Source organism: Panulirus ornatus, chromosome 2 (genome assembly GCF_036320965.1).
Source record: "Panulirus ornatus isolate Po-2019 chromosome 2, ASM3632096v1, whole genome shotgun sequence".
Lineage (NCBI taxonomy): Eukaryota > Metazoa > Arthropoda > Malacostraca > Decapoda > Palinuridae > Panulirus > Panulirus ornatus.
This window is the reverse complement of record NC_092225.1, coordinates 53,955,619-53,975,444: the sequence shown is the minus strand read 5'-3', so window position 1 is coordinate 53,975,444 and position 19,826 is coordinate 53,955,619. Positions and strand designations below refer to the sequence as shown.

Here is a 19,826-nt window from a genome sequence, read left to right as displayed (position 1 = left end):
ATAATGTCTCCTATTATACGTACAAAGGTAATATACAATTTGTCTACATGTTTTGGTATAATCCTCAAAAGTAAAACTTCTTTAAAGCACATCTCAAGTTGGTAACATCCATAAGGATGGTGTTAGTCTGACCCACTTCCCTACATCTACTTGTTTGTGCACGGCAGTTGGGCTGAGTAATGTAACCAATGGAAACTTGGGTACCCGGGTGTCCAGCTGCAGGATGTGTGAGAACTGCTGGTGTGCAGGTGAAGCGGCAGCGGCGGAGGCGTTACCGGGACGTGGTTGGTGGTGCAGCAACTCAGTCAGTACTGGTTGCTGTGTCAGCGGGGGTGGACGGACCTTGGCAGCTCCGGGGAGGCAGGTTAGCACCCAGGCTTAGAATATGGATTTCCATCCATTTATCTTAGATTCCTTGCACGGATTCCATCGTGTATGTACAGCTTTTTCAATGTCGGCGCCAAAAATGTTATTAAGATGAGGGAAGAATATGTGTGTTACATGCAAGTTACATGACAGGAAAACTGCCTCATGGCTTTCTCTTTTAATGGCACCATTCCATCACAACCAACAGAAACTCGACGAACAGGTGTAAACCACAAGGGACCGGCCGTTACTAAACAGCTGATCCAAACAACAACACAACACAACTCGAGAGCTGGTATATCGATAGATAAAAATGCAGTTACTTCAGGTCTTGTCCATAACACTGTTCTTCTCATTTATGGACTCAATAAAATGCTACATATCGTATTATAACACCATTCATCAACGTCCGAGTCCTCTGATATGAGCGCATGTGTCAACGAAAACGGGGGCTCTGGTGCGTCAGGCCGGGCTATAGTGCGGCAAAATACACGTGAAGTGCGTCAATACTCAGCATGCGGCAGTGGCGGGCTAATCTCTCGCGTAAAGACCCTGGAAACAGTAGTCTGGATTTGTTTGTATCATGAAACACAGATCGTAAACCATGACACTGGAGGCCGCGCCGACCAGGCCCTCATCATCAGAGAGTGACCCAAGTGGAAGCGAATAATGAGGTAGTGTTTACTTTAGCAATGGCGAGTAACTTTTTTGTCTTTCTTTTGTTACTCCCGAATGTGTCGGAAATGTTTACGTAATCTTAATTTATTCATTCTCTTGACATTTCTTGGCAGTTCTGAGGGACATTAACTGCCTACGTATACTAAAATGTCCCTGATGAAGTTAAGCAAAGGTATCCAAGGAATGTCATTGATTTTCGTGTACAATTACACCATGAATGATCACAGTGCAAATAAGGCGTTACCGGGGCAACAATCTGAAACACGGATTCCATAGAATCATTTCAAATCGCAAGTTTGCAAAGCTCGGGTATTATTTCTCACTAGGTAAGTCTTTAACAAACTTGGGTACGACATAAACATGATGATATTTTGTATTGTATCTTAATTTCTTTTTTGTATAAGTTTAATATGCTGTTCTCCTTGCAGAGCGAGGAGTGAATAAGAACTCTGCATCTCGTTCGTAGTGAGCTTTTTAAGCATTTTCCCCTGTGTGTGTCTTCCCATAGTAACACCTGCCTTCGCTTTCGCTGAATTACAGTGATATTCATAAATTCAACATGGTCGTTATTGGTTGAACTAGATTATACATCTAAATATCCGTTATCACTCACGTTTTTATGGTTGTTTATAGAAATAAGTCCAACCGGGAATTATAATTAATTTACTTCTTGGAACAACGTCTGGGTCATAGTCGTATAAATCCCCTGTGTGCTAATACAGATAAGATTAGGGACGCAACATTAAACAGTGGACAGCTAGTGAGCATGAGGCTTTCCACTCACAAATGCGTTCCTGCGTTGGACAGACCAAACATTGTCCCCATGCATGTCTTAAAGGTAAATTCACGATGGGAACTGCGAAAGAACGCGCTAATACATCGTCTGTGATTCAGATAGAGAGCGATTCTCTCTCTCTCTCTCTCTCTCTCTCTCTCTCTCTCTCTCACACACTCTCTCTCTCACATGTACCACGAGGGTCAGGCCTGAGAGAGAGTGTGGCTCCTCGCTCTGGTGTCCGCGTCGTACTGCGGCAGCACCTGCTGCGGGCAGTCGGTCCAGGGATCATGGTGACGTGAAGGCGTTTGTTGATAACGTTGCTGAAGCCGGCACTACTAACGTTTGTCAATAACGTTGTCAAAGCAGGGGAATAACGTATGTTAATAACGTTGTCAAAGCAGGGGAATAACGTTTCTTAACGTTGTCAAAGCAGAGAAATAACGTTTGTTAACGTCAAAGCAGGGAAATAACGTTTGTTAACAACGTCGTCAAAGCAGGGGAATAACGTTTGTTAACGTTGTCAAAGCAAAGAAATAACGTTTGTTAACGTTCTCAAAGCAGGGAAATAACGCTTGTTAACGTTACCAAGGCTCAAGAGACGCAAGGAAATGTATTATGAAGAACTCAGCACTTCTTGTGCTTGGATGTTAAATCACTAACATAACTGAAATTTTTAAATAATTCAGTACAGCTTTGGCACAGGAGTGTGTTATGAATCCAACAACCATTTTTTCAAAACATTTATATCTAATAACGAAAAACAGATAACTAATTAAGGAAATTTCGTTCCATAATACAAATTTGTATGAATTTGCAAAGTAAATTTCGTGTTTATAGGCATATGTTCGTGCTTTATAGGCATTCGTGCTTTATGACAGGTAAAGTTAACTTGACACGATAAATTCATAAGTCACAAGTGTAAATCATTAAAACAGTGAAGCAGACATAATCATACATTTATTTTTCATTTAGACAGTTTAAAAGAGAATACCAGTGAAATTATATTGGAGGTAGAAGGATGGAGTGAAAAAGATTTTGAGCGATCGTGACCTGAACATGCAGGAGGGTGAAAGGCGTGCAAGGAATAGAGTGAATTGGAACGATGTGGTATGCCGGGGTCGACGTGCTGTCAATGGATTGAACCTGGGAATGTGAAGCGTCTGGAGTAAACCATGAAAAGTTTTGTGGGGCCTGGATGTGGAAAGGGAGCTGTGTTTTGGATGCATTATACATTACAGCTAGAGACTGAGCGTGAGCGAATGTGGCCTTTGTTGTCTTTTCCTAACGCTACCTCGCTAACGCGGTAGACAGCGAAAATAATATATATATATATATATATATATATATATATATATATATATATATATATATATATATATATAATCACCATTATAGTCAATTAAATTTATAGTATACGGTTTGGCTCAAGGGAGCGGCCCTCCCTCCTTCACCCCGCTGGTAAGTCTGAGAATAGTTTGTTCTAGTTAGATGGGACTTCTGTATCGCTACCGACGACTGGCGATTGAGGTCAAAAGCTTGGAAGCTGAGTATTTTTCTTGTCTGTTTATGCTACACGCCTTCGTAACTTGTTGAAATAAATACATTTCCCCGCGGCCTTCCCAGCTGAAGTTTGGCAAAAGCACTCTCTTTAGGGCACAGCCTTAGACTCATGGGCCACATTGCATAGCAGTGAGACTGTATGTGGTCTTGGAGTTATCTTTAACACCTGAAGAAGGTGTGAAAGATTTTGCGATAGGTGGACGTAACGTAAGTTGACGGCCTTGATGACCCTGGCAGTCGACAGCCCTATATATACCCCCAAACACCCAACCTCAGACTAGGTTCGTTCCTCCTCTTCCTGCGTCGTTGCGTTGCCAAACGCATGTGACCACGGTGCTCTAATGCTCTGGACCGTAAAGAGTAAAATCATGGCCCATTACAACTACAAAGCTATACAAATACAATAAAATCCTCTCCATATTCAAAGTACCGTGTCTATAGTTTTAGAAACTAGGCTGCGAGGTGGCGTCATAGTGTTGCCAATGAAGGAAATGGGTCGCACACGACCGAGAACGTAAGCCAACGTAGGCTCCGGAGGATACTTTTCACTGTTTTGCCTTGTTATGGCTAATGATATCCACTGAAGCGGCGATTTTGCTTCAAGCAAGCAAGCTCTGTGATGTGAGACAGTATGTAAAAGTGTGATGTAGCTGTCACAAAAATATTACCAAATTTCGTTCATCCTATTTTCGAAAAGCTTAGCTTTCACAGGAAGTAACTCACATCCTCCAGAAATAACATATAGAAGAGGCTGTATGTTTACATTTGTTCTGCCATGTACGGAAATGTTTTCTAGCTTCATGGTCCTGAAGTGGAAGTCTTAGGCTCCTTATAGCGACTTATGTCGAAAATATTACATCTTATACGACGTTAAAGTTGCTTCGCGCCATCTTAAATCCCGTAAATCATGAGATGTTTTACGAAATGGCATCACTAGTAACAGTCTAAAAATAAAAAAAAGATAGATATGATTTTGCCAACTGTGAAGTTCATGTACTTAATGTTTAGTCTCATATTTCCATTCTTCTGTGCCGTGTATGATCATTTCAAGGTATGTCTCACATGACACTGCTAACTTATGTCATAATGGTCGATTTTCTGGAAGCTGCAGCAGGCCACTGCTGAACATATCTTAATCACTTTTTTTTGGGGGGGAAGAAAATCGTATAAAATTATTATGTACCGAAGGGCATACTTACACATAGAAATAAAAAAAAACCGGTTGTATTACGATGCATTCTAAGTTGTATCAAGTTTGACAACTCGTCCATCTTACATACTACTGAAGAGCTGCCTACTCGAACGCTTTCTCTAGCTAATCCAAAAAGAGACTCCTCCATCAGGTGAGACTTGTGATACCAGACCCATGTACAAAGTCAACCTCAAGCGAGACACAGTCATTCCTCAGATCACCGTACAATCGGCTGGTTGTAAACCACATCACACGCGTGTTGCTGCCCTGTAAGGATGATAATGAACCCAGGGTGCCACCACGCTGGTGCGAATCACTTCTCTGGTATCGTGATGTGGTTTACTTTAGTGGCATCTGAACTCTCTCTCTCTCTCTCTCTCTCTCTCTCTCTCTCTCTCTCTCTCTCTCTCTCTCTCTCTCTCTCTCTCTCGGTAATAATCAGCCACCGATCGGAGAGGTGTATACATTACTGGTAATACCCGCTTGAGTATCGGGAGGGTTTAGTGGTGAAGGGTGGGCATCGAGCCAGCGCTTCACTGGCTGTCAAGTTTCACTCTTTTCAGCCCAAGTTGCTGTCGTTTTCCTCTCCGCTTCACCCACACGTGGTCTGCTGGCTGGCTTTCGGACCACAAACACAATTTCTCCATCTCACACACATCACCGTTCACCAGGTCTAACTCACACGACTTGTTCTGCGTGACTGTATATTCCTGCAGCGAGCGCTACGCGTTAGCCTTGTCTCATGGCAAAAAATCTCGTCAAGAAGTACACGCTAAGTAAATACACACAGTAGCTTCATCTGAATAGACGAACGCACAGTAAGAGGAGCAGCCGGGGGGTCGTTATGAGTCGGGTATATTCTCGGCGGGATCAACTGTACCTCCTTCCTCTATTTTCCAGAACACAAGCAGTGATCTCAAACTGAACGGAATTATATTCTAATTTCTGACTGATACTGAACCAGTTGAAAGAGATTTAGTGCAAGATTGAACAATAATTAAAATCTACTCAGTTCTACCCATCTCTATCTTTAAAAAAAAGATTACACATCTATGTTTTGTCTACTTATATATCAAAACTGTCTCCAAAATAAATTGTTAAATAGCATTTGTGTAAACCGTTCGTCGATGTTTTTAACATGCGAATGCAGGATCTTCGCGTGCGTTCGCCGTACACGTTCGCTCGATGTGTTTACATGTGGTATGTGGCTGTCTCGCAACCTTATTATAGAAAAAAGAAAATCAATTCACAAATTCCTATTACTGAGAACTGTAATATTAAGAGTTTCCAGCGACGGTTATGATCCACGATGTCTCTTTAAGATGCGGATCCGGCATACCTGAGTGAGCTCAAGCGTGATTTTGCAAACGCACGCTTAGTTTCAAGTGTCGAGTGAGGATAAGCGTTAAATCCTTCGTTTAGGTTCAGGGTCAGTCAAGTCCCTAAGTTAGATTAGGTTCATAAGTTCTATCTTAGGTTAGCTTTCGTTCATAAGTTTCTAGGTTAAGTTAGATTAGGTCCACAACCACAAGTTCTACGTCAGGTTAGATAAGATCCATAAGTTCTAGGTTAGGTTAGGTTAGGTCCATAAGTTCTAGGGAAGGTTAGGTTAGGTTAGGTTAGGTCCATAAGTTCTAGGTTAGGTTAGGTTAGGTCCATAAGTTCTAGGTTAGGTTAGGTTAGGTTAGGTCCATAAGTTCTAGGTTAGGTTAGGTTAGGTTAGGTCCATAAGTTCTAGGTTAGGTTAGGTTAGATCCATAAGTTTAGGTTAGGTTAGGATAGGTTAGGTCAGGTCCATAAGTTCTAGGTTAGGTTAGGTCCATAAGTTCTAGGTTAGGTTAGGTTATGTCTATAAGTTCTAGGTTAGGCAAGGTTGGGTTCATAAGTTCTAGGTCAGGTTAGATTAGGTCCATAAGTTCTAGGTTAAGTCTTACATTAATTTCTAAGTTCATTCGTTTGGTGTTAGATCCTGGGTTGGGTCTTTGGTTATAATAAGTCTCTAGGTTAAATCCTAGGTCAGATTGGGCTAGACATTTGGTTAAATCTTTATGTTTGGTGCTAATCCAGGATACGTACTTAGTTAAAGTCCTGGTCGTTAGCTTGAGAGGGTAGGGCCAAAGGTTCTACGTTGGAAAGTTAGAGTTTATGTTCATAAGTTAGAACATTAGGTCCTTAGATCATGTCCCAGATTAGGTTAATTCTAAGATTAAGATCTAAGGACGTTAGGTGTAGGGGTGTCCATAGGTTAGGATGATAGATCTCACTGAGGTCAGGTCTATGGTTAAAGGACGTTGGGTCTTGGGACTTAGGACGTTGAGATAGGACGTTAGGTTCCTAGCTGAAGGCCTAGGTAGTGTCTTTAGGTTAGGTCCTTTCACTAGATCTTACGTCTTAGATCCAGGAAGATCCTAGGATCTAACGCACCATTTACCTTAAGGATCTAACCTTAATCCTCTCAGAGTCCTAGCCTAGCCTAGCCTAACATTAACCTAAAACCAAACCTACACATGCATCGCTAGATCTCGCAAGGAACTTCGCTCTATCGGTCCCAGAGCCTAGAGGACTAGAGGAATAGGGGAACATAACCGTCATAACCACATATTATTCGTGTCAGTCCCAAGCTGCATCATGTAGGGAGACACGCCGTCTAGCAAGAGTGACTTCACCTTTCCGCTCCAAACTATCCTCAGTCATTCTTCCTCCTCCTCACACACACACACACACACACACACCTGACAACTGAATTAATTACGCGGAATCAGCCACTTCCCTTCGTTTACATTCCCCATTTATTCGCCTGTGACTCCACTCAGCATCGCAAATCAGCAGTGTTTGTTGTGGAGGGGCGCGGGCAGCAGCCAGCCAGGGTAACATTCACCATGATTGTCCATACAAACAGCCTCATCTGGACGCTGGTGACGTTACGGCCTCGGGGAGGGGTCGGCTCTGCCAGGCTTTCGAAGCTACAGCATCGCTCGTAGCATTCATGGTACCGCGAGCAACCTAACCGTAGGTTAGGTAAGAATCCTCTCACCACCACACCGTACCAACCACCCCTGAGCACGGTGGTATGTATCCTGGGTAAGACGACCTGACCTTTGACCCCATCCTTAGGGGTCAGGATCGTCGCGCTCAGGTCAAGTGGATCTGACTTGAGCTTGAGTGTGTCGGACCCGCACGATCTCTTGGGTGTTGCAAATGATGATGATGATGATGATGATGACTTGGTGGGTTTAGCCGGTTGGCCTTGCTGCCCTGAGTCTCTTACCTCTTACAAAACACTAGGCTATGATGGGATGAGGCACATCCCATTCGTGGGATGTATCCTAGACGTGTGCGTCGTGGGACGGGGGACAATCCCATTTGTGCAGTTTACCCAAGATGTGTGTCTCGTTGAGAGGGTTGCGTTCTCTTTTAAGCAACCAATGCTAAGTTTCGCTCATCTGTTTCCACATTGGTCCTGAGCGACTCACAGTTCTCCCCTGCCCCCAAGGATGTCCACTTGATCGCTGATCGCTGAAACGTGTCCGTCTGTTCCTAAGCAGCCAAGTTCATGTGACGGTCGCATATACCTCCCGAAGTTGTCAAGTAAGACTAAGCTTTGATGGATGGTGTATGTGGCGGTGGACATCCCTCTCGTAAGAGATAAGGATGCATTCATCAGACTAGGCCTCAGGTACCGGGTTTAGAGAATGCTTTGGATCATTTTCCTTTCCTCATAACAGGACCCGAGAACATCCCCCTGCAGCAGGCCAGAACTAGGGTGATGGCTGGCACACAGATGCTGCTTCATGCGTACCCGAGACGAAGACATGTCCGGAAAGGTTTTCTCCGAGGAACTTAGTATGTTTGGATCTCCTGACGCCACACCTGGTGTGACCTACCAATTAATGTTATTGACGAGGCTGGTGATCTTGAAATTCTCTGATATTCAAGTACGGAGGTGGGGGGGAGGGGAGGGGGTGTCATGGGGGAGACAGGAGGAGTCCTGGTGCGGAGCGACTCTGCCGGAATTCAAACTGTCGTATTGGTTCCAGCAAACAAAGTCCTTTCTTGTCATCCGTTGAGAGGTTATAGATTGTTACGAGCCTGCTGTGTTCGTAGTGTCTGTAACAGAAAGTTGGAAGTTATAAGTAAGCCATGGTGACCTGGGAGGTCGAGAGAGATTCTTCGGCCACTCCCTCCGTCTACCAAGGATCTCACACGCCTCACTCCAGGTGGCCAAATTAGCGGTGCATGTCGCAGTCTGACGCTTATTATTCTTCAGGTCATATCGTCAAGTGACCCTGGGTCAGCCACTGGGTCATGCCTGGGAAAGGTCGTCCACCCATGCTGGTTGCGTCGTCAGAGACGCAGGGCTGGACCTTTAAAAGACAGTATGAGGGCCGGACCTTAGGTCTCCAGCCAATCACGTCGAGATGAGGGCGTTGACAATCAGTCTTTTGACCAATCCAGAGTAATTGTGGTCATTCCTACCTATCGTAGCCGAAGGCGGCAGGTCAAGGCGGGACTGGCCGCTCCTGCCTGGCTGCCCCTCCAAATAAACGGCCAAGACGACAATCCAGCCGCTGATTCCTTCAACAGTCACATGCCCAGCGAGGTGATGTAAGTTTTCCTTGTCTCGACCCTTAGGCACTGCGGCTCACCGCTGGCCTAGATTGTAAGATGGTAGACTGCGTTGAGTCTGAGTGTAACATTAACATAACTTGTCAAAGAATTTCCCGACGAATGTGTCAAATTGTCCTAAAGGAAATTTTACCCGGAATGTAGAATGTGGAATATTGAATGTTAAGTGTTAACGAAAGCGTTTGTACCCGATTAATGTGCTTTTGTTATCATATACTCTTCATTTCTTGTATTATATGTAGATTTAACCCTGGTGTTTACTATCATCCCATAACGTTAAGATAACGTTATCCACTGTGCGTAACAAAGAAACTGACGACCCTGCTAGGAGAATAACAAATAATTGGCGTCCTCGCCATGTCCTCCTGTGATGCAATGTCGAGATACGGGTGTGGGTCACCCATCTCTGCCGTCAACGCTAGCGCGAGGCAGGCACGTTGTCGCGATAGGCTACACCAGAAGAGAGGTGCACATACCTCGCTCATGTTGTGTATAATCTTTGGCTTATTCATTCCAGGCTTGAAACTTCCGTTGCACGTGTGTGTGTATGTGTGTGTGTGTGTGTGTGTGCGCGCGCGTGTGTGTGACCTTTAATAGAAGCAGCACAACTTCCTGTGTTGGTAACGTCGATGATCATCTGTGTGGGCCCGGGACTTGCGTCTTTCCTGCTTAATGCGGAGCCAATAGGGTTCACCACGTAGTTCGACTGCCTCCCACAACAGCGACGCAGGATGTGTTCGGCGGAGGACAGTCTCCCCGGATGAGCATCCCTGACGATTCCTTAACTAAGGCGCGCTGGGGATCACAGTACTAAGGTTGCCTGACTCACTCATCTTTTTTTTTTTCCATTCGTCTGCCACCCACTGGATGTTGTGGCGAGCATGTCACCCCTACCCCCAACCCATCCACACACACACACACACACACACACACACTGACTGTGGCTATTGTGTCTGGTCTCATCCCGAGGGCTAGGGTGATGATGATTGGTCCTGGCAGCGGAATACCAGTGAGCCACGGAGGCAGACCACCTGCTCCCGCCCGTGGTTGCATATTCCACGCTGCTGCTGATCATGCTGACGCGCCAAGGCCACTCTCGCTGGTAAAAGCCTGCTGTCAGTCCGTCAAGAACTCGCGTCGTGTATACAATCGTCTCTCTCTCTCTCTCTCTCTCTCTCTCTCTCTCTCTCTCTCTCTCTCTCTCTCTCTCTCACATCACTGTAATGGCTTCTCTGCGGGACCTGTATAATCAGTGTCGCCTCTATCATCATGTCTCAGCGGACTTCCTCCCCCCCGGGCTTCAACGTCGAACAACCCTTCTTACCTTCACAGCCTGTGTACTTACCTCGTCACACTCGTACAATCAGTCGTCGCCAGCCATTCAACGACCACCTGTTCTCAGAATCCATTTCGATACATCTCTCCAGCCTAATGTACTCATGCATCACGGGGACCCCCCCCCCCCCTATAATTACCCTCCCACTGTAACCCACCGTCATCATAATGGAACCTCTATTGTGGTATAGCTACTCTGTCACCGAACCCTACAGTCACTTCAGAAGAAACCCCCTACAGTCACTTCAGAAAGAACCCCCTACAGTCACTTCAGAAGAAACCCCCTACAGTCACTTCAGAAAGAACCCCCCACAGTCACTTTAGATGAACCCCCCTACAAAAAAGTCACTTTAAAGGAAACCCCCTACAGTCATTCAGAAGGAAACCCCCCAAGTATTTAGGGGCCCCCTGATTTTCGGCTTGAGTTTTAGGGGAACCATTCCCCTGAAGGTAAATCATTGGGTTGCCCCTTGGGAAACCCTAAATCACGGGGAAACCCCCCCTTCCCCCGTTGGTTTATTTTTTGCTTTACGTGCCCCCATCAGGTTACCTTACGTTAGGGGGGGGATACCGTCGATTTTACGGGGGGGTTACCCCCCCCGTGGGGGGTTTTGGTCTGAACCTTTAAGGCGGGGGTTAAAAACCCCCATTCCCCGAAAATGGTCAAATGGGGTTGCTTTGGGTTTTTTCCGTCTGGGTCCGGGGTTACCCTTCACCGTGTGTCAAGGGGCCCCCGTGTTAACGTGTATCCGGGTTAATTTTTTATGTGGTCAAGGGTGTTGTCGTGGGTGGGGGTTTACGGGGTTACCTTAAGGGTTTTGTGGTCAAGGGCTTTCTGAAAAACGTTCTGATCAAGGGGTACCCATTTCAAAGTAATAGGGGGTTTTTGGGCTTGGGTGATCCGTGCTAAAGGGGGTTTCCTTCAAAAGTAGTGGTCAAGGGGTCGTACTGTATCAAGGGGTACATTAACTAAGGGGGAGTCTGGGGTTGTTTGTCCCGGGTGTGATTTCAGGGGGTTTCCCCATTCACTGTAGTGAGTCAGGGGGTTTTGTTTGGGACCTTTGCTAAGTCACGGGGTTACCCTTTTCCTGTAGTGAGTATGGGGGTTGCTTGTACCGTGCTGAGTCACGGGGTTACCCATTCACAGTAGTGAGTCATGGGGCTGCTGATACCGTGCTGAGTCACGGGGTTACCCATTCACAGTAGTGAGTCATGGGGCTGCTGATACCGTGCTGAGTGACGGGGTTACCCATTCACTGTAGTGAGTCATGGGGTTGCTTGTACCGTGCTGAGTCACGGGGTTACTCTATTCACTGTAGTGACTCATGGGGTTGCTGATGCCGTGCTGAGTCACGGGGTTACCCATTCACAGTAGTGAGTCATGGGGCTGCTGATACCGTGCTGAATGACGGGGTTACCCATTCACTGTAGTGAGTATGAAGCTGCTTGTACCGTGCTGAGTCACGGGGTTACCCATTCACTGTGGTGAGTCATAAGGCTGCTTGCACCGTGCTGAGTCACGGGGTTACCCATTCACTGTGGTGAGTCATAAGGCTGCTTGTACCGTGCTGAGTCACGGGGTTACCCATTCACTGTAGTGAGTCATGAGGCTGCTGATACCGTGCTGAATCGTGGTGTAGGGTAGATGTACCGTCCCTTTTCCTGGGGGGTTACCCCGACCTCTTCCTCCCTGGGAGGGATCGAACCGGGGACTCCCTGAGTCACACGTGCAGGTCCTGGAGGCGAGCTCCGCCCGTCTACCTGAGCTGTCTTCCTCTCTCGCCCTCCTCCCTCTCAGTACCTCTCCCCGCTCATCCCGGGTCATGCCACGCCGCTCGTTTCAGAAAAAAAAAATAAAGTCTTTAAATCACATTAAAAAGGAAAGTTCTTGTCATATGAATGTCTTTTTTTTCTTATGGTGAAGGGAGTCATTAGTTTATGTAAAGATCGAACGTAACAGTCCTCCGAACATCCGGCTCACGTCGCTGCCAGGCGTAACAATACGTTTAATGTCACTGGCATTACTGGTGTCACCAGCGGACCTGCTGTCACATCGTGAGCTATTATATCATCATGACAGCTTGTCACGCAAAGCAAGGGGCACGATAATACTGCTACCTGCACGGCCCAAACAATAGTCAGATTGGCGCCATACAATCGGTTTCGAGATCCAGTCAGCGCGCGGGTGGGGGAGCGTACAAGTTTGACACACCGGGATTTCTTCATGTCGATCACGACTAGACTCGTCCGGTGCTTGCTTATTCATTTACCTTACTCGACCTGTACTTATTCATTTCTTATCTTACTCAAGATTGCGTCGCTATATAGGCTCCTGTTGTGTGTGTGTGTGTGTGTGTGTGTGTGTGTGTGTGTGTGTGTGTGTGTGTGTGTGACGAAGAATAGTGGTGATAGTTTTCTGTTGTTGGCTTCTCCAAATATGTAATGAGGTGATGGCGTCCGCATATGAACAGGCTCACAGGACGTGAGACAAAGAGGTAAACACACAGAAAAGGCTGCGTCTTAAACCTGCGGCAACTGAGGGATATGATATCCCTGAGAACCCCATGACGCCCGCGTAGTCCGCCACGTCCTCCCGCTCCCAACGGTCTCGGAGGCAAGAGATATGAAAGCTTTGCCTGCGCAACGCTGAAGATAAGGACCCGGTAAGCAGTTCCTTACACCACCAGCACGATTGGACGACCCTCGAGCTGGACAGTACGACTCTATGACACGAGACAGTACGACCTCCTGGGTTTGATTCCCAGGCGTTTGATTTGACCTTGAAAGGTCTAGTGAAGGGTTAGGCCACCATCATCACGGCCGTAGGGTCATATCGTTGACCTTTATGGGTCAAGTTGGACCCGAGGCACAGGACGCCGACGACATCCGAAACAAATGACCCCTCTAAGGGTCAGGGGTCGTTTACTCTATAACTAAATGTACGTGTTGATAAGGATTGAGTCTTCGCCTCTTGGTGATGTATGATAATTAAGCTTTCCTAGCCTATTGTGGGGGGGGGGGGGGCAGAGCTATTACGGCAGAGCACCACTGTTCTGTTTACAAGAAGCAGAATGGGTGTCTTTCCTTACCTTCCTACCAAGTGCTGTTCCTGTAAGCGTTCGCACGGCGTTCATTTCCATCATGCCTTTGTTTGGGTGTTGCTGACACTAGGAGATTATGCGTTGCGTGAGTCGTACGTGTTGCCTCACTTCGTCGGTTTTTTTTTTTTTTTTCTTGAAAGGGTGGTGTTGCTTGATCAGTCTCGCGTGTGGGTGTATGTTTGTGTCTGTTGTGTGGGAGATACCTTCATTCGCTCGTGGAGGTGTGTGTGTGTGTGTGTGTGTGTGGGGGGGGGGGGGGGGGCAGTGTTCAAAGTCGTAAGAGGTATTGAGTTCTTTATGGTTCGCCTCGATCGTCAGAGCTGAAGAAGGGAGAAAGATGTTATGGCTGGTGGAGTAGGAGGAGGAGGAGAAGGTTGATGTTGGTGGGAGGAGGGTAGGATGGGCACCTTAATGGATTCCCTGGAAGAGGCTGCAAGGTTCTGTTGTGGTATTGTTGTGGGTAAGATATGCTGGGCAGTCTTGAGGGAATGTTCGCAAACACGTACGTCGTTTGTGGTATTATGTTGTGCCAGTATGCAGTAAGATACTGCGTGAGGTGCTTTCTTTATGGCTATGGCGACCTGTATGGCTGAAGTCGTCCAATTTGTGTTGCTCAAGTATGAGGTCAAGCCCTTTTGATGAGGTACAGGCACACAGAAGTTGCAAGAGTAAGTACTGTAGTATAAGTACTTGATGTAGGTAGTTTGATCACATTTCACCGTACGTAACGATCAATTACGAGGGCAAATACTTCTATAGATTTGATTGTAATAATACTAAGGAACTTCTATTACTTTTTCTTAATGTACAAAAGCACTCAAGTGTATCACAAGCCTTGTGTGTACGTTATATGTCTCACGACCACACCAGTGATGAGGACCAGTTATGTGGTTATCAGTAAAGCCGACATAGAGTGCATCGCCGAGAGTAGACCGCACCATGTCAAAGACTTGCCATCACAATCATCATCATCATTATAATCATCATCATCATCATCATCATCCCGTACCTGCCATTTTCTATGGCTGCTTGGGTTAGCCCTGGTCATGCGATGGCCACTCCCCGGGCTGTACAGTCTCGTATATAACCTCTCTCGTTATCTCTCGTATTATCTCGCAGGGTCTCTTCCCATCTCTGTCTCAACCCTCGCCTAGCTCTCCTCCCGCCCACCACCACAGTGTGGGGCGGACTCCAGCTCCTTTGAGGGATGTCAAGGGTCGAGTCCTACACGTGACTAGCTATTTAAAGGCCATGGAAGGTAGTGCATTTGAGGGATGGAGGAAGATTGCCGGCACCATAAGTGGTTTATCAGGTTATAAATGGTTTAGCAGGGTTTATGTGGTTTATCAGGTCTGAGGTGATTTATCAGGTTTGAGGTGGTTTATCAGGTTTGAGGTGGTTTTTCAGGATTTACGTGGTTTATCAGGTTTTCAGTGGTTTATCAGGTTTGAGGTGGTTTATCAGGTTTTAAGTGGGTTATCAGGTTTGAGGTGGTTTACCAGGTTTGAGGTGGTTTACCAGTTGGAGGTGGTTTATCAGGTTTTAAGTGGGTTATCAGGTTTGAGGTGGTTTACCAGGTTTGAGGTGGTTTACCAGGTTGGAGGTGGTTTATCAGATTCGAGGTGGTTTTACAGTTTTCAGAACTGATCAGGTTTCAGTTGGTTTATCAGATTTTATATGGTTTTTCGGTTTTAAGGACTGATCAGGTTTGAGGAAGGTTATCAGGTTTTAGGCAAAAGTGACTGGACATTAAAGCGACCTTGGGTAGATGCGGGCTGCTGTGTGTTACCTATTGTGTGTGTGTGTGTGTGTGTGTGTGTGTGTGTGTGTGTGTGTGTGTGTTATAGGTTTGTGTACAGTGATTGTGTTGTGTGTAATGGGGATGTGTGAGTGTTGTGTGGATAAGTATAGTGTGGTGTGGGCCAGGGCTTCCTGTGTGGGTGGAGGGAATATTGTACCGTGTATCCCTTTTGTTGTTGTTGTTGTTGTTGTTGTTGTTGTTGTTGTTGTTGTGTGGCAAGGTTGCGCCACTTTGCGTTCTGTTGTCTGGCTAATGAGCCATCATTCTGTCTCCTGAGTGACGTCACCACCCACCCGCAGGAGGAACTATTGATACACTCGTGACGTCAGTCATCCAACGCCACCAGTTCGACACACGCACACACACACACACACACACACACACACACACACACACACACATACACACACACACAAATTAAATCATTTATCACTGGAATAATCATTTTTTTCTTTGAGACGGACGTACGTTTTCGTCGAGTAATTAAGCATGTTGGGGGAAAACGGGATGAGGTAATGCCTACATCCCCTTAAGCAGGGATGTGATATTGAATATTTGTCTTTAGTTCCTCTTCGCCCTGGGCCAGGTGGGGGCTTGCTGTGCCTGTCCAGAATAACTTGGACGACCATCTTCCCATCTTATGAGATCGTTACACACACTTCCTGGCCCTCCTCCTCCTCCTCCTCCTCCACGTTGAGTCCAGTCTAGTGTGTGAACCGTGTGTACCACGTCTCCAGTCAGTTCCAGTCTTCCCGCGTCTCCTCCCGGTATCAGCGTGAGGTCAATATTATCACTTCTGCTGCTTGTATCATACGTTCACTTTGTCTTGGTCGCGGCCGCGTCTCACTCCCGTGCACACCAGCTGGTTACACAGCAGTTTTACATGTCGCCATCTTAACCTCGAGGGGAAAAATATTAATTCCTCAGTAATGGGTTGGATAAAGACATTATCTTCATCGAATTTGAAAATCCTCTCACAGTCACTTCTTGGTTGAATGATGGAGTGCGCCGCTAAAACTGCTAACTTGGTATGCAGAATTTCCACTTCGTGTGTGATTATTACTGGTAATGACGAGCCACTATACCTGCCCGCTTTATAATACCATCTAACCGGGGTTCGAATTGTTCAGTTTCATATCATGCCTTTTTGAACAGCTGATTCTCCTGGTGGCATAATCTGTTGTTAACACCTTGCATGATATCTGAGACCCGAGTACCATCATCTGTATGAACCTTCACGTCTCCCTCCAAGACGTCCTCTCATCCCCAGCAAGAACCTGATGTACAAGATGGGGGTCAGCAGTGACAGTACACTGGTCCTCTCTAACACACGTGCCTGCCTGAGCCATCCTCTCGGATCCTGCAACTCCACTATGTGAGGATCAGTACGTGCTTCTGATAGTGTCTGTCGGTCGGGCAGTCAACTCGATCTCCATACTGCTTCCCTACATGTTTCTCCCTGGATATACCGTCCGATGCTCTTCTGGGAACACAGACCAATGTTATTTTCAGGTTCAGAATTCATTCCTGAAGTTCACATTAACCTGAGAAACACTCAGTGTGTCTCATCCTCTTCTGAAAGTGTCCACCTACCGTTCTCATACACCCAGGTGACTCTGTCCCTCCACAGAAACGAAAGAAACGCCCGCTCCTCCTCTTGTTTCCTCCTGCTGGCCTTAGTATATTAGTTTTAATGTAGCCTTAAGTCTTCCATCACCTCTCCATCTGGCCTTTGCTGCTCCCAATATATATCGTCAGCCTCTCATCCTTCACCAAACTCACCATCTCCTCGTAGTGATCCTTGACAAAGTCTGCCTCAGGTCAGCAGTCCAGCCATCCATCATCATCCACGTCCACTAGTCCCCGACGGCCCGTCGTCTCCAGCAGTACAAGACATCCGTCTCTCAGGCACGAGGGGGCTGTCCAAGTCTCCAGGGATGGCTGATTCGCACCTTCCATGTCCCTCCTGCTCTTTGTTGGTTTTGGGCCTGCCTCTTCCTTCACCTCCTCCTCCTCCTCCTCCTCCCACACTGCTCGTCAGACCCAAGACTGCCGCAGAGCGTGGTTCAGTCAGCCGCCGCACCTCCGCATGGTTACACAACCGCCCTGGGACGAGAGGCCGGTAGCACCCGCTCGGGACCTGGGTACCGTACTGATGAACGGCAAGGCCAGACATGACACAGAGCAACGCCCCGTTTTCAAAATTTGTGGCCCGGCTTAATGAGCGCTGATTTATTCACTAGACAGATGGATCTGCATACATTACGTAAAAAATGAGTACATAATTAGGTTTCCAGCGTCGCCTGTTAAACTTGCCGGGAGGTTATTGTTGCTAGATGGTATGCAAATGACCTGCCAGTCAGGTATTGTCCAGGTAATGAATCCTGGACGCTAATTACTGGACCTATCACCACCCTGACCCACACCACGCCCTCACACCGCCTTACATGAGCGTCCCTCCCTCCACCCCAGGACCAGAGGTCTTTCCCTACTCAGGACCAGAGGTCCTTCCCTCCCCACTGGACCAGTGATCCTTCCCTCCCCACTAGACCAATGATCCCTTCCTCCTCCCTTGGACCAATGGTGTCCCGCCCCCTCCCCTCCTTTAGACCAGCATTGACCCCTCCCTTCCCCTCCTCACCCCTGCACACACACACAGACACACACACACACACACACACACACACACAGACACACACACACACACACACACACACACACACACACACAGACACACACACACACACACAGGAGTAGCCGGCGGGGGATTGAATGTGGTCGTCTCATGCAATCACCTCGTCCACTATCGATCGCCTAAATTACCCTTGAAAGCCGCTACCCAACACGTGGTGGCCAGCCTGAATCCACTACCCAACACGTGGTGGCCAGCCTGAAGCCACTACCCAACACGTGGTGGCCAGCCTGAAGCCGCCACCCAACACGTGGTGGCCAGCCTGAAGCCGCTACCCAACACGTGCTGACCAGCCTGAAGCCGCTACCCAACACGTGGTGGCCAGCCTGAAGCCGCCACCCAACACGTGGTGGCCTGCCTGAAGCCGCTACCCAACACGTGGTGGCTAGCCTGAAGCCGCTACCCAACACGTGGTGGCCAGCCTGAAGCCGCTACCCAACACGTGCTGACCAGCCTGAAGCCGCTACCCAACACGTGTTGACCAGCCTGGAGCCGCTACCCAACACGTGCTGACCAGCCTGAAGCCGCTACCTAGCACATGCTGACCAGCCTGAAAGCGCTACCCAACACGTGTTGACTAGCCTGAAGCCGCTACCCAACACGTGCTGACCAGCCTGGAGGCGCTACCCGACACGTGCTGACCAGGCTGAAGCCGCTAAACAACACGTGTTGACCAGCCTAAAGCCGCTACCCGACACGTGTTGACCAGCCTGAAGGCGCTACCCAACACGTGCTGACCAGCCTGGAGGCGCTACCCAACACGTGCTGACCAGCCTGGAGGCGCTACCCCCTCCATGTCCCTCATCGTTGCGTGACACTTGCCCAATCTTTCTAGTTCTTTCATTCAGCGCTCATGATAAATAGAGCAGGTTCTACTCTGTTTTACCGTGTAAACAACTGTGTAAATTACTGTGTTTCTGGGACAAAGTGGAGTTAGGGGTGATGGGGTCAGGAAGATGCGCTGCTCTGGTGGTGATGGGGGTCAGGAAGATGCGCTGCTCTGGTGGTGATGGGGGTCAGGGAGAGGCGCTGCTCTGGTGGTGATGGGGTCAGGAAGATGCGCTGCTCTGGTGGTGATGGGGGTCACGAAGAAACGCTGCTCAGGGGGTGATGGGGGTCAGGAAGAGGCGCTGCTCTGGTGGTGATGGGGTCAGGAAGATGCGCTGCTCTGGTGGTGATGGGGGTCAGGAAGATGCGCTGCTCTGGTGGTGATGGGGGTCAGGAAGATGCGCTGCTCTGGTGGTGATGGGGTCACGAAGAAACGCTGCTCAGGTGGTGATGGGGGTCAGGAAGAGGCGCTGCTCTGGTGGTGATGGGGGTCAGGAAGATGCGCTGCTCTGGTGGTGATGGGGTCAGGAAGATGCGCTGCTCTGGTGGTGATGGGTCAGGAAGATGCGCTGCTCTAGTGGTGATGGGGGTCACGAAGAAACGCTGCTCTGGTGGTGATGGGGTCACGAAGAAACGCTGCTCAGGTGGTGATGGGGGTCAGGAAGATGCGCTGCTCTGGTGGTGATGGGGGTCAGGAAGATGCGCTGCTCTGGTGGTGATGGGGTCAGGAAGATGCGCTGCTCTGGTGGTGATGGGGTCAGGAAGATGCGCTGCTCTGGTGGTGATGGGGGTCAGGAAGAGGCGCTGCTCTGGTGGTGATGGGGTCACGAAGAAACGCTGCTCAGGTGGTGGTGATGGGGGTCAGGAAG

At 47.9% G+C, this 19,826-nt stretch overlaps 1 protein-coding gene across 1 annotated transcript in view; it reads left to right on the top strand.

The window, feature by feature from the left end:
• Positions 1–257: 257 nt before the first annotated feature.
• LOC139756520 (Na(+)/citrate cotransporter-like) overlaps positions 258–19,826 on the top strand; it is a 131,464-nt gene continuing 111,895 nt past the window's right edge. The window contains exon 1 of the mRNA XM_071675995.1: positions 258–364. The gene's annotated coding sequence lies outside the window, so the exon portion shown is untranslated. The remainder of the gene's footprint in view (positions 365–19,826) is intronic.